Source organism: Schistocerca serialis, chromosome 6 (assembly GCF_023864345.2).
Source record: "Schistocerca serialis cubense isolate TAMUIC-IGC-003099 chromosome 6, iqSchSeri2.2, whole genome shotgun sequence".
NCBI classification, from domain to species: domain Eukaryota; kingdom Metazoa; phylum Arthropoda; class Insecta; order Orthoptera; family Acrididae; genus Schistocerca; species Schistocerca serialis.
Genome location: NC_064643.1, coordinates 501,331,726 through 501,347,168, shown reverse-complemented (window position 1 = coordinate 501,347,168; position 15,443 = coordinate 501,331,726). Strand labels below are relative to the sequence as shown.

At 46.3% G+C, this 15,443-nt stretch overlaps 1 protein-coding gene and 1 non-coding gene across 2 annotated transcripts in view; one reads left to right on the top strand and one right to left on the bottom strand.

The window, feature by feature from the left end:
• The window catches only part of LOC126483804 (transcription factor Sox-11-A-like), a 75,686-nt gene that overhangs the window by 20,552 nt on the left and 39,691 nt on the right, over positions 1-15,443 (bottom strand). The window lies entirely within an intron of this gene.
• Positions 6,272-6,346, top strand: Trnas-cga (transfer RNA serine (anticodon CGA)). Its single transcript has one exon. It is a non-coding gene; the product is annotated as a tRNA-Ser (tRNA).

Sequence of the window (15,443 nt, the reverse complement as noted above, 5' to 3'; positions counted from 1 at the left end):
GCGTGTAGACGCGGCTCGTATTGCACGATACGGCATTCTCGGCATTTGTCAAGACTGTAAGTTGAAAGGCCTAAAGTTCACTCCCAGGTTAGTCCTAGTTTCTTTTTTTTTTTGTTTTGGCTTAGGCCCTTACTAAACAGTAAAGTAACTGGCAATAAATGACCTTTTTTAAAATATCTGACTGCGTACTGTGATGCGACCCGCGTCTTAAGCTTTTATAGTGGACTGGTCAAAGACCTTTGACAGCATAACACAGCTCACATCGCTTTTTTCCACCTCCAGCAAAAATTAATCATTGTCAGAGACGCCAACGGCCCTCGTGGTTCAGCGACAGCATTTAACTAAAGCCCCTCCCGGAAAATTGGTTGCTTACGCTAAGTCCTAGATAGGGACAGACATATCCTCTCAATGAACCACTTTTAGTTGAGGCGCTGCAATGGGTCGAAGGCAGTTTTACTTTTTATCCCCCCCCCCCCCCCCCCCCCCGCCCTCCAGGCATTCCTGTTGCAGGTTGCTCATTTTATTCCATTTCAGTCCACGCCAATGCTGGAGACTCTTCTACCGAGGGCCTCTTAACATCAAAGCGTGTATGATAATAGAACATTCTCCTCCTCTTAACACACTAACCGTAGTACTAAACTAACAAAAGAAGACAAAAATATGCAACTGAAACTGTAAAATATATTCCCGTTACTGGTGATTGTCACTGATGAGTACATCATTATAGCGATATTTGGCAAGTCAAGATGGAGACTGTAGTACGATGCGTTCAACCTGAAATCATCCTTCCATGCCAACCGAACGTGGTAGTGCAGGGTTTAGTCCACTGCATTCTCATTCGGGAGGACGACGGTTAAAACCTGCATCTGGCCATCCTTATTTAGGTTTTCTGTGGTTTTCCTAAATCGCTCCATGCAAATGCCGGGATGGTTCCTTTCTAAGGGCACGGCAGACTTACTTTCCAATCCTTTCCTAGCCCGATGACCCTCCACCAAACCAACCAACCAAACAACCTCCCATGTCATCACGTGGAAGTCATTTAACAACCGATTTTTGGCCTGTCTTTGCTGTCTGTTTCTGTCGCTACTGTGTGAAGCTGAAGTTGGAGTTTATGCCCCACCACCGGAATTACTAACTTAAAACATCCAGCTCGAATGTTTTGTCTATAGCTCATTGAATCGAACGTATATACGATAATCGATGACGGAGAAGCCGAAAGTCTTGGCGCTTTGGTCAACGTATGACTACAAGCAAAACCGACCAGGCCCTTCTGGTAACCAATCTCAGACAAACACGACCAACTTCAGTGCCATTTGAATAACGCGTGGACCGCAGTGGCTGATTGGTACGTTTTGGTAACTACAGAATCTCCCGAGTAGCGGCTCCATATGTCACTATGTGATCTGATGAAGGTAATGGTTGACTGAAACAGTTTGCCAAAATAAACAAATATTAGTAACCGTCTAGATTGTTTCTATCACTGCTAAGAAAATGGCTGTCATTCCAACATGACTTAAAAGAAATCGTCAGCGTAGACATTTTACCGCAGTGTAACAGTCACGCTTGTTGTGTGCCAGTTCAATCTCTCATAGCTTCCTAAACAAATTTTTTATGAAGACCTATGCCATATAATATTCATGGAACAGAATAAGCTTATAGCACTGATTTTGATAGCGCCTAAACTCCGTAGCTATGGACCGGAGGATTTTTCTTTTTTTTCCCCTAAGTTTATCTCAAGGCCTTATACAATCCTTTCTAACGGGTTGCGCATCAGATCTGTCAACTGTAAAATGGTGTGTGTGTGTGTGTGTGTGTGTGTGTGTGTGTGTGTGTGTGTGCGCGCGCGCGTGCGTGTGCGTGTGTGTGCGCGCGCGCGTGCGTGTGCGTGTGTGTGCGCGCGCGCGCATTATGTGATGTAGTTCAAAAAATGTTCAAATGTGAAATCTTATGGGACTTAACTGCTAAGGTCATCAGTCCCTAAGCACACACACAACTTAACCTAAATTATCCTAAGGACAAACACACACAACCATGCCCGAGGGAGGACTCGAACCTCCGCCGGGATCAGTCGCACAGTCCATGACTGCAGCGCCTTGGACGGCTCGGCTAATCCCGCGCGGCTGTGATGTAGTCTTATGTTGTTTTATAATTGTAGGTTTCTGAGACTTAACGTCTCCATCCGACGGATCGATCACCAGCAGTTTCACATATCCTCACTCCACACGAAACTGCGGAAGGGTTTGTGATCTGAATCTGACCATTGGCTGAAAGTCTGATTATAATTATTTTCAAGCACTCTTCGTAGGTCACGTGATGATGAAAATTTTTTCACTGCCACAATTCGAACGGGGTACCTACGACTCGTGTGCCGATGCACTCTGGTGCCTCAGTTACCTCGGTTGGTTACGGCATCGTCGTCTGTAGTCCAGTGACGGAATTGTCTTTCAACAGCAACCATTTAATGCAGTGGTTAGTATCTAACGGATTCCATTCCGTGCACTATAGAAGTTAAAAAATTTTGATGGAGCAGTAGTATAGAGTCACCTATATCGGGTACAAAATGCGAAGGAAATTACTCCACCACGCGCGGGAGGAGAGTGAGTAAACCCACTGAGAGAGTATGGCACGGTGAAGCCGCAGCGTGCATCCGCCCAGCCATTACCTCACCCGGATTTCTAGTTTCTTCTGCTGAAGCACGCTTTCACCAACATAACGAAGGCGTGTTCCGCTGCGCGATATGATGCTAACTGCCAAGTCGCGCTAACTGTTTTCGCCCACCGCCCAGGTCTAAGTCAGCAACCCGGACTTGCGATTCAATCCTACGAACTGCGAATTATTGGACAGGTAAGGAACTGGCTTCCACGGACTGTGAACGCAGTATCACAAACTTACAACACACAGGAAAAGCTAATGAAGACGCACAGCGTTCTTCAGCACAGACTTAAATACTGTGGTGGACGACGGAGGCTTTATAGCTAGACAGAGTGCTTCTTACACTGTATCAGAATTTCACTTCATTTTCCTTTCATTTTCATGTTCTAGAGGGTACTGATTATTATTAGATTTAGTGAAAGCTTCTGACAACACAACGCAATTTTGAAGATAACCGATATGAAACGCTGGGGATGGAGATTATTTACAACGTGAAGCAGTAGTGGAATAAGGAGTGAGTGACTCTGAGCACTATGGGACTCAACTGCTGAGGTCATTAGTCCCCTAGAACTTAGAACTAGTTAAACCTAACTAACCTAAGGATATCACAAACATCCATGCCCGAGGCAGGATTCGAACCTGCGACCGTAGCGGTCTTGCGGTTCCAGACTGCAGCGCCTTTAACCGCACGGCCACTGCGGCCGGCGGAATAAGGAGTGAGGCAGGGTTTTAGCGTATATGCGGTCTTACAGAATCTATATACTGGGATAGTCTAAAGATACACAAGCAGAAATTTGCAAAGGTAAAGTTCAGGGAGAAGAAATCAAATTTTTTGAGGTTTACGGATGACATTTTGTTACAGAGGGCTAGGGACTCGAAACAGAGGTTGAACGGAATGTATCCTGTCTGGGAAAGTGGTTACAACATGAACATAACAAGAGTAAAAGAAGAGCAATGGAATGCAGTGGAATTAAAATAGGAAACGAGACTCTAGAAAGAAGTACATCATTTTCACTACAACTGGATAATTCTCATTTATTGTTCCGTCTCAGCTGCACATTTTTAATTTAATTACGTGTTTCGATCACTCAGAATGATCTTCAGATCTAAATAGTTGCGTCAGTAACCCTTCTTATCTACTCCGAACCACATATCAGAAACGGGTTTCTGACGCAACTATTTAGATCTGAATATAATTCTGAGTGATCGAGACATGTGATCTAATTAAAAATGTGCGACTAAGACGGAACAATAAAAGAGAATTATCTTAGAATCACATCCATCACTTCTGCTGTTATGGAAGGAAAAAAAACTGGTGCCGGGCGAAGTAGTGCGGCTACAAAAAAGAAATGCAGACAGATGTTTCTGAAAAAGAGGAAATTATGAACATTTAATATCGATTTAAGAGTTAGGAAGTCTTCTGAAGGTATCTGTCGAGAGTCTATTCCTGACGGAAGTGAAACGTGAACGATAACCAACTACCACAAAGAATAAAGACTTAAAATGTGATGCGATGGAAGAATACTGAAGATTACATGGGTAGCCAGAGTAACTATGGGCGAGGCGCTGAATCGATTGGGGAAAGAATAAATGTGTGGCAGGACCAAGGGAAGGGATCGGTTTGAAGGGGACAACCTGAGGTGTCAAGAAATATTATTCAATTTGGTAATGGAGGGGTGGTGTGGTTGTAAGAAATGTAAAGGGAGGCAGTAATAAGGTTCCCATGGATGTAGGTTACAGAAGTTATTCAGAGCTGAAGAGACTTGCACAGTACAGGCCCCACAACAGTCTTCAGACTGAAAACCACAACGATTCTCTTCACAATTAATAATTTTTTCATAATGCGGGGCTACAGTCATAATATATTTCTTTAAAGTCAGTACCGCAATTAGACTTGTTTATTTACAGTGTTACATTTACACACTCATGATTTTGGCTTGAAAATGCCATTATCAAGTCTTATACATTGCCTAAGACGGAGCACATTGATAATGGCACTTTGAAGCCGAAATTATGAGTGTGTAAGTGTAAACGTAACACTGTAAATAAACAACAGTCTAATGGCGGTACTGACTTTAAAGAAATCTCTTCACAATGATGGGGGCGATGTCAGTCGCAAACAGTAATAAGTTTCGAGAACAGCACAAAGGAGGCAGGAACAGTTGTATCGTGGTCCTCTGCAATTTGCCTGAGTAACATCTGCAGGGTTATAATAAGGCGTGCGTATTCACATAGAGATTTGGACAGACATTCCTAGAGAAATTGGTCAGAAAACGAATCGGACAGCCGGGGCGAAATATGGCGGATGTCAGCGGCTCGGGCGGCAGGTGTTGGCACGGACCTCTTGGCGGCCAGGTGGGCCCCTTCGTCCCCCCAGCCCCCCGACGACCTTGGCAGGTACACGCAAGGGCGCGCGTGACGTCGGATGCAACCCGTCAGCCGTGGAGAGCAGGCCGGGTAGCAACGGGTAAATGCCAGCTCTTTTTTCCATCTGGTTAACTCTTCACATCTCTCCGCCCTCTAGTACCACCAACATATACTTTTGACATGTTTGTTAGAGTCGCCATTTTCCGCAACAGAAATAAAACACCCACTTACGAAACAAACCTCATTTCGTGTCCCAGTATCAGTATTTAATACGGTAGACTACGTTTCGCGTTTTTAATTAAATGGTTTTTGTGTGGCTGTCCTCTAATAGCGCACAGCTGTGTCAGTAGAAGTCACGAATCCGCCATTAAAAGTTTTTTATGTAAGGAATTGCACTTAATGTCGTTCCACGTAATGATTTCCGTTTTCTCTCATGCTCTCACAGGTTGAAAAATCAGGTTTCACTTCATTTACGAACATTTGACACATTTTCGCGTCTAAATTATTCAGCTTCAGGGTTCCGCATCTCGATCGGTAAAAAAGGAACCCTTATAGGGTCATTTCGTTGTCCGTCTGTTAAGATCCTTTTTTGCCACAGACGGGCAGATATACTCGTATCAAGGTGAAATTTATGTGGAATACTAATGTCTACGGTCCTTTGCCAGTGTAAAAAAAATTAGGCTGCTATGTCAATGCAGTCAAAAAGTAAGGCTGTTAATGTCACATATATTGATACTCGCAAACTCACTCATCAAAAGATATATATATATGCGGAACCATCAGAATGCTAGTCCTACTAGCATTTGTCCAGTTTTTACACTTTTCCAGACCTTGTTTAGCGAGTACTGTGTAACAGCTTCAGTGATGGGCTTGCAGTAAATCAGTTTACGTAACTTTGCACAAGTGATCACAAGAGAGGAAGAAATCGTCAGCGCCGAGGAAGTTTCCAAATATATGCAAAATGAAAACTGTATAATATTCCAAAAGATTCACTGAAGCTGCCTTTCATGTGAAAGGCAAAGCGCGTCTGAGAAACTCCATGACGAAAGAGGCGTCGTGTTTATGAACAATTCTGTTTCCAGAACGAGATTTTCACTCTGCAGCGGAGTGTGTGCTGATATGAAACTTCCTGGCAGATTAAAACTGTGTGCCCGACCGAGACTCGAACTCGGGACCTTTGCCTTTCGCGGGCAAGTGCTCTACCAACTGAGCTACCGAAGCAGTAAAGCTGTGAGTACCGGGCGTGAGTCGTGCTTCGGTAGCTCAGTTGGTAGAGCACTTGCCCTCGAAAGGCAAAGGTCCCGAGTTCGAGTCTCGGTCGAGCGCACAGTTTTAATCTGCCAGGAAGTTTCAATTCTAAGTTTAGTGTCATACTTGTTTTTTTTCCCAGTGCGTGAGCACATTTTTCTTTACTTAGTATTGTGTTTGCTGATTCGAGGCATGTTGCCACTGGGTGATAGGTCCACAAGTGTTCAGTGTTGAAGAACTCGGCTTAATAACAAGGTGTGTGGCTTGAGAATGGGCCCTGCAGGAATGTGAGAGGGGCGAAGTACGAAAAAAAAATCGTTTAATTCGTTCAGTTTCTGTTGTTGCACTTAATGCAGTCATGGACCATCATCCATTTGACGGCGTCCGCTCCCTATAATGGAAACAAATAAATTAGAGGTTGAAGGAAGTAAAGACATACTACGTTCGGCTGTATCCAAAGCTGCAACAGCAGTAAGTGAATTACTCTCAACGTGTAGCGTCCTCTTCCTTACAATGACTGCGGCTACAAATGCAATGACACCACATGACACCCAAAACATTGGAAAACATCCTGGCCCGTGGAGAAGGTGATCCTCAAACCATGCTTCTTGAGTGAAGATTTCTCTTGGTGTAGATTCATGACCTCTTCAGGTCACTCTAGGCAAACAAAAGGATACACGTGATCGAGTTTGCCTGTGAGACAAGGTTGACCGATGTATCAAGACCCGATTTGACTATGTACGACACCCTTCTAGCACCTCATACAGTTTTCGAGATGCTCGCAGTCCGCCATCGACGAACGCAAAAGTGCACCGTGGCCTGTTAGTCTACGTGACTTTTTCCAACCTTCTGATGCCCAATGGCGGTGTCGCTCGGTCTATGCTCTGTGACGAAGGCACAAGTAGTCGTCCAGTGGCCGTGGTTTCGATGGAATGGCCATTCACCACCGGTTGATGTACAACATTAAACTGACGCGCCTATCCTTAAACAATCCACAACCGATGGTAAACCTTCCACAGTATCGTGCTGTCAACAGCAGCTGACTCTGTCGCTTGAACCGAAGTACTCGAAGTACTGTCTGAAGACGGTGGCATGTCAAAAGCCCACAAGATCCAGGCCAGTCAAAAATATTTTTGTTGTTGCTGTAAGTCCGAAAAATAGTACGATCAAGCTCTTCACACTTCTCTCTCTCTCTCTCTCTCTCTCTCTCTCTCTCTCTCTCTCTCTCTCCGTGCCTTGGAAAGCCAAGCGGAACCGACCGGCCACCGTGTCATCCTCAACACAGCAAAGCCTCTTCATCTCTTGTATCTTCAACCTCCATCCTTTTGAACCAGTTTAAAGTGTTCAAGCCTCCTTCTCCCTCTCTACAGTGGTAAGCCCCCCCCCCTTCCAACCCCAAACTTATGACTGCTTGAAGCCTTAGGATGTGAGCTGTCAATCGATCCCTTGTTTTAGTAAACATAAAATATTAGAAGTTTCAGTAACAACTTTTGATGTTCTTTATGTATTTTCTGAATCATTTAAGAGCTCTGAAGGGCTGTCTCCAGAAAAAAAACCTAGTAGTGACTTCACATTGGTCGGCCGGTGTGGCCGAGTGGTTCTAGGCGCTACAGTCTGGAAAACGCGCGACCGCTAAGGTCGCAGGTTGGAATCCTGCCTCGGGCATGGATGTGTGTGATGTCCTTACGTTAGTTAGGTTTAAGTACTTCTAAGTTCTAGGGGACTGACGACCTCAGAAGTTCAGTCCCATAGCGCTCAGAGCCATTTGAACCGTTTATTGAACTTCACATTGAAACTGTTGTCTCGCTATTGACAACCAAGCAAAGGCAGTTCAGACAAAAATAATTTTTGCCTTTCTACCGTGCAGAGTACGTGCAACCACAAACTACTGCAGGGAGATGGGGCAGCAAATGACGCAGCGTCACGTCCGACTTTGATTCTGGCGTCGACAGAGTACAGCTGCTGGTGGATGTGCGGCGTATCAGCTACGGTCGCTCTCTAGAGCGCGCGCATATCTCTCTCTCTCTCTCTCTCTCTCTCTCTCTCTCTCTCTCCGGCAGCTCGCCAGCCTCTCTGCGGGCGGCGCGCTGAGGCGAGAACTCGCGGAACCAGACCTTGATGTCACAGTGTAATTGCAGCCGGCACAGGCTTTACGTAACGCGGGAGCAACGACTGGTGCGGCGGTTGGTTCGCTCGCCGGCTAGCTCGGTCCGTCGGTCGGTCGCGGCCCTTCTGTAATTACGGGCTCGCGCCAGCCGCCCGCAGGGCTCGCTGCCCGCCCTTGACGCGCAGTGCCATGCCCTACCCGCCAGGCTGGGCTGCGGGTGCCACAGATAACCTGCCCTGCCCGCAGTCACGCAATCCCGCACTGCCCACCACACTCCGCCGCGCCTCGCGGTGCTTGCTTTACCGTCGGGGCCGGCAGAACACAGCTCCTATAATTATTAGCATTCCGTCTTCAGGCCACGAGTGGCTTACCGGGACCATCCGACCGCCGTGTCATCCTCAGTGGAGGATGCGGATACGAGGACAGCGCTTAACTGCGGTAATCTCACGGGAACCGGTGGAGCCACTGCGGCAAGACCGTTGCCAGAACACAGCTCCTGGAGTATTTTTTTTTTTCCAAGGAATTTTCACTTCACAACTTTGTAGTGTTTCCAAAAACATTGTACATGGCAAGGAAGTTATGTTTCCAAAAAGATTTTGGGTAGAAAAAAGAATTTTACAAGCCCAGAAACTTCGCAGGAGAATATAATTGCGTAGGCTTCCGCGGCCTGAGTCAGTCGACATAAAAGTTTTCTGGGTTTGGTACCGCATCATAATGTAAAAACTACTGCTGCTATTGAAAAACCAACGTTTCGGCCAGAAGATGAACGCTGCAATCGTTCACTGGAGAAGTTCGGATATCAAGTATTTTAGCGTGAATGTTCTTGGTAAGACCAATAAAACGAAAATTATATAAAATAGCTTGTCAAGAGCAAGCACTGACCGCATTACGTAAAGTTTCGCGTTCGACTCCCATTCCAGCACAGTTTTAATATAGTGAAAATTTAATTTTCTATTTTGTTTTTGATGGCGTTCGATGGCAACCTAAAACCTCTTTCTCAGTCAGATTATGAACGAGAATAGATATAGAGCAGTCTCAAATTGCTGTCATGCGGTATTCAGTTTAAGAATATTTATTGGCAAAGATACCAAAACGTGAGGATTAATATCTACAGTAGCGACCAAGTACGGCTGTTGTTCATCGATGGAAGTTTTTTTGTACAACAAATGTTCAAATGTGTGTGAAATCCTATGGGACTCAACTGCTTAGGTCATCAGTCGCTAAGCTTACACACTACTTAACCTAAATTATCCTAAGGACAAATACACACACCCATGCCCGAGGGAGGACTCGAACCTCCGCCGGGACCAGTACATGACTGCAACGCCTGAGACCGCTCGGCTAATCCCGCGCGGCTCTGTACAACAAGGCGAATAATAAAGATCAGTTAAAACGGTAGCATAGATCAATCTAGCAGCTTTAGACTATTTAGAAACCTGAGCAAAGTTTGACGTTTAACCTCTGCCGATCGTATTCCTGCTTAAAAATATGGACTTCAGCTGTCGTTTGATTGGCGACGTATCTTTTCGACAGCACAAATTTGAGACGGTGAGATGTTAGCACTAAATTCACAGCAGACAGCTCCTGTTAACGTTCGTACATGGCTGAGTGAATTCGCCCGAATGATCACGCACAATAAAATTAAAAACACTTCGCTAAAACACGAGGACATCAAAATTTGCATGAAATGTTTACACGCTGTCTATAGAAGGGGACCGGAAAATGGCTGGAGGGTAGGGTAGCGCTGTCTCTCTATACAACCCCTCCGTAATGCGCTTTCATTCAGAGGGCGTTCAGCAGAGCTTCATCTGGTAATAAAAGGAGACAGCGTTTTATTTTCATTAGCCGTGCTTGTTTATCAAAAGCCTCGGTGTGCGCTTCTCCCTCCCTCTCTGTCCTAGGCCAAATCCCGTGTGATCCGCTACAGGCCGGAGCGCGGCTTACATTAAACCCCTCTGGCTACTGTGCTCCAGACCAGCGCGGCGCGGGCCAGAAGTCGTGGTGGGCAAATGTCCGCGTGTGGAAAGGGTGTGGTGCGGGGTGGGGCGAACTCTGGCCATAAGCTCAGAGTGCCGCCACCAACATCAAATGAAGCCGAGTAATTCATCCCATCCCTGCCAGCGGGCGCAGGCTTCCAGAACGGCAAACGCTGTAGAATCGAATACATGCTGCATGTGTGTTTCGCAAATCAAAACGAGAGGTTTCTGCGTTTCTGTATTCTGTAGCTTCAGGAAGACTAGAGAAAATCTGCAGATAATACGTCCAAATCCCACGCTAGGGTGGTACACTTTTCACCATCTGTTCGTCTAACCCCAGCAATTTCGAAAGACGGGAGAGGGGAGAGATAGGGAGGGGGGGAGAGAGGGAGAGGGGGGAGAGAGGGAGGGAGAGAGGGAGGGAGACGGAGCCACGATAATGCAGGAAAATTACGCGAAAAAATAATACGTTCTTGTGCATTTGAACGCGACTGGAAACTATCAGCAGAACTATAAGATAGAAATTTCAGGGCACTAGAAGACTGAAAAATTTCCGTGCCGAACATAACTTTTTTCACTGGCCTTCCGTAGTACCGATGCCTCTGTAAGCTCCGCGAGGGAGCACCACGGAGTACTTTTCTTTTGTGCCCGCGCAACTGTCCATCGCATGAGTACGTGGCATTACGTGTACAGGCCGCAAATGCGGCCCCCACCAGACATCTGTCACTGACGAAGTAATTTACATTGAACTACAGCATTAAATAAATTGCGCAGACATAGTGCTTATGAAGTCCCATTCTGCTATATGTGCTTTCGATGGGTGTGAAGCTGTGCTGGCCTTACTGGTAAACACGAGTTTTGTGGTTTATTTCATGAACGATACAGGTCTGTCCCTTTTCAAGAGTTTCACAGGGCAAATTTTACGAATGCACGTCAACTACGGCTACTACGAGGAAGGAATATTTAATTCTTTAAACATGTCAACTAATATGCATGATATAACGTACAAGTTACTCCAAGTTTTAAACGTCGTTCGATTTCCATGGCTCAAAATCGCTTTAAATACGTAAATATACGGTTCAGCAGAAATATGAAACAGCGCTGAAATGCACATAGCTGTACTGTACTAAAAAGAACTTATTTTCCTCAGTAACTTGGTAACAATAATGCAACGAACAAAATTAAAGTAAAATAAGAAACGTAATCTAATTAAGTTTGCAGGATAAAAAATTTGTCACCCCGTTTTGAGCACACACATGAATCGTTACGCCTTCACAGATGGCGCAGGGTTCGAGTCACGTGCTCAAACGCTCAAGGCAGTAGCGATCTGTGAGGCATTTGTGTTTCAAGCGGACACTGTACGTAAACACTGGTAAATCTGAGGATGTGATGGAGTGGCAAATCGTATTTGGCTATGCCCACGGCCGTACGATGTGAGAAGCTGCTGGATTTGTTGTTGTTTCGCGGCAGACTGTTGAACGTGCTTACAAACGAGAGGTTTAACAGATGTGGCCACGTAACAAGACGTCAGAATTGCGGTCGGAAAAAAAATCCTTACAAAGAGGGACCCGAGACGCGTTTAGCTACTTGTAAATCACAATCGCTCCTAGACCCAGCCGACACTGCTGCAGGCTATGAATGTAGGTCCATCCCAACATGTCAGGAGGAGAAGACTGCGACAGAAACTGCTTGCGAAGTTCATCGAGCTGGAAGAATATGTTGTTATTCCTCTGAACACTTCCTCGCCGCCGGTCGTTGTGACCGAGCGGTTCTAGGCGCTTCAGTCCGGAACCGCGCTGCTGCTACGGTCGCAGGTTCGAATCCTGCCTCGGGCATCGATGTGTGTGTTGTCCTTAGGTTAGTTAGGCTAAGTAGTTGGAAGTCTAGGGGACTGATGACCTCAGATGTTAAGTTCTATAGCGCTTTGAACCATTTTGAACTTCCTCGCACTACTACATCTCGACTTGCAGCAAGATCACCCGTGGGACGTGTTGGGTGTCTCTTGTCGCAAACCCTGTACAGGACTGTTTATGAACGAGTGGTAGCGTTGCCATTTCTCGAAGGGCTCTACTTTTTCTTCAACTTACGACTGCGATTTTATTCAAGTAACACTCTCTAGTTACCAACTGTATGTTTCTGCACACAAACTTTTTCCAACTGAATTACATATGGTTTTCGGTTTTTCTTTTTTCATCCCCTGAGGACAGTAAGGACACAGTAAAAGGTTAGAGGTCGTGGTCCATTTAACTCTTCTGTTCCTAATGTTTCGACCGGAACTGCGCTGAACATCTCCACGCGCGTTGCTCCTCCTATGAGTTTTGTGGTATCGATAGTAAAGATGCCACATAGTTACAAAGGTTGGCACTGCCAAGAGACACAGACGACAGCGCCCTCTAGCCGGTGTTGTCGAGGTCTACGAGCTCTGCGACTGCTTCAGCCCATTTCATCAGGTGCAGCCAGCCAGCCAGCCAGCCAGCTTCGCACCTCATTGCAAGTTATGTATTCTTATTGCTTGAGTAAAGGGGAATTAAATTCATACACCAGTACCGACGTGTTTTACCTTTTCCTGATCCAACCCACGACCGCCTTCCAGGCGGGATACAAAAAGTTTGCCGAAGATGTCTATCGCAGTTCTGGACGAAGTCCATCGCAGTTCTGGACGAAAAGTTGGGAACACATGAGTTTCATGGAGGACAACCTTATATCCCGAAAGGTTTGCCAGTAGCAATATCACCCGGTCGTCAAAGCCTTCGTTCTATCACTAGAAAATTACTTTTAATTGAGCAGGAACCAGTTGTGTAGGAAAAAAGAAACAACAACAAAACTGGCAAATGGAGCTTTTAATTTCAGTGAACACCTTACTTCTGAAGATATCGAAATATAGCAAGGTGGAAACGTAGCAAGCGAGTTGGCTAAAGGACAAGGACCGAGGCAGGAGAAGCAAATGGACGCTGACAGACCTTTTAAACGAGTCCATTACAGTAAAGCGACAAGGGGGGATACACGTGTGCTGTTAGCGGCAGGGCGTCGCTCGCGATTGGCCGTACCTCGCGACCGCCGAGTCGTGCCACCAATAAACACGATTAGCGGCCGTGTGCCGCGGCAAGGTCAACCACCTCGCCTGTCAACAGCGTTCCCGGCTCTGGCGCAGCAAGCTAGCTGCCTGCTCGCGTCCTGCCCCAAATAAACACCGCAGCCGCTTCACACAGCCGCGGTGACTGAATAATCCACCATTGTTCCGAGACATAAAATACACAAGTCGTAGCTCCCCGAAATCACAGGCAATATCTTTAAGTCTGAGCAAGTAACTTGGAGACGTGACAAAGTTGAAGGATGTGTGTTTTTACGGCCCCAATGAAGACACAAGAGGCGAAGCGGAGCAAAAATTAATTTGGCTTCGTTCGGAGCAGTAAATGAGCGTGTCCTCTTGGAAGGACTCTTTTCCCAGGCATTAGTTTGAATGCAATAGGAAAATCACGTGACGGATGAACAGACGGGGGATTCCAACCCCTGTGCGCCCGCATGCGGGTCGCTTGTCTCGACCACTGCGTCACCTGACTACGGCAGGGGGGGGGGGGGGGCAATCCGTGATCCCTGAGGTGATATGAATTCAGAAATCCCTGAGTTGATGTGAAAATAATTAAGTAGTTACAGGTTCGAATCCCATGGTTTGGCTACGTATTCGTATAGGACCGTCACTGGGGAATAACTTATGATTTGCCAAATGCTAAAGCTCAATGCAAGAGCTGCTCATATGGTTGGAGGAGGGCAGTGTGACTCCCGTCGACAACGAGGTCACTAGAGACGGAGCACAAGCTCCGATTAGGGAAGAATGGGGAAGGAAATCGGGCGTATCCTTTCAGAGGAACCAAACCAGCGTTTGCCAGAAACGATTTAGGGAAATCGCGGATAATCCTAATCAGGGCGGCCGGACGGAGTTTGAACCGTCGTCTTCCGGGTTGCCAGGATAATGTGCTAACCATTGCGCCACGTCACTGTGTCATGTAGCTGGGTTCACGAAGCAGTTATCAACTATCATAATGAAATCAGAACATCTGGTATTCGCTCGATGTGTTTCTAATATGCCGTTAAGCAGTACGACAAACTTTATTTTGTATTTTCTTACAAATGTCCAGTTATATTTATGCTTCCGATATTTTTTAACTTTCTACGATAACTGCGTATGATGTGTAGCATGTACAAGGCGCTGCATTTACACGTGCAAGGTATGTATAAATGCGAAACCGTTCATGCACATATTCGTATTATCGCGTACTTTACTCTCTGTACACAGTTTAAAAGTCCCCATCGATCGTGTAGGTAAGAACTATTACAAAATGGTTCAAATGGCTCTGAGCGCTATGGGACTTAACAGCTGTGGTCATCAGTCCCCTAGAACTTAGAACTACTTAAACCTAACTAACCTAAGGACATCACACACATCCATGCCCGAGGCAGCATACGAACCTGCGACCGTAGCGGTCACGCGGTTCCAGGGAACTGTTACACAATAGGTACGCATATGGGGAGGCGCTGTCTTGTTCTTTATGACAGCCGAAGTTTTCGTGTATACACACAGGATTGGTTGAAGCTGTACCATTTCAGCATCATTCCACGCATCGAATTTGACACCTTCCATATGTGACAAGCATCCAACAGATTTTTCGTACGTTTGATAAAAAATAAAGCAACTATTACAATTATTCTACCACTACCGCTTGAGCTTTGTCTCGCAGTTACCCAGGGTGAGCCGTCGTAAATCGGATTTGGCATGTTAATGTGTAAGGGGTGGCCGGATGCCCTTCCTGCCGCCACCCAGTACCCCCGGGATGGAAATAGTGTACCCCAAATGTCTGCATCGAGTGTAATCCATGGAATAAAGCGAAAGTGTTCAGATGTCTGCGAGCAGTGGAACTGAGGCGGAACATGGGGACCAGCCCAGTATTCACCTAGCAGGATGTGGAAAACCGCCTAAAAACCACATCCAGGCACACCGGCCCTCGTCGTTAATCCGCCGGGCGAATTCGATCCGGGCCCGCCACGCCTACCTGAGTCAGGAAGTAGCGCATTAGTGCTCTCGGCTACCCTGGCGG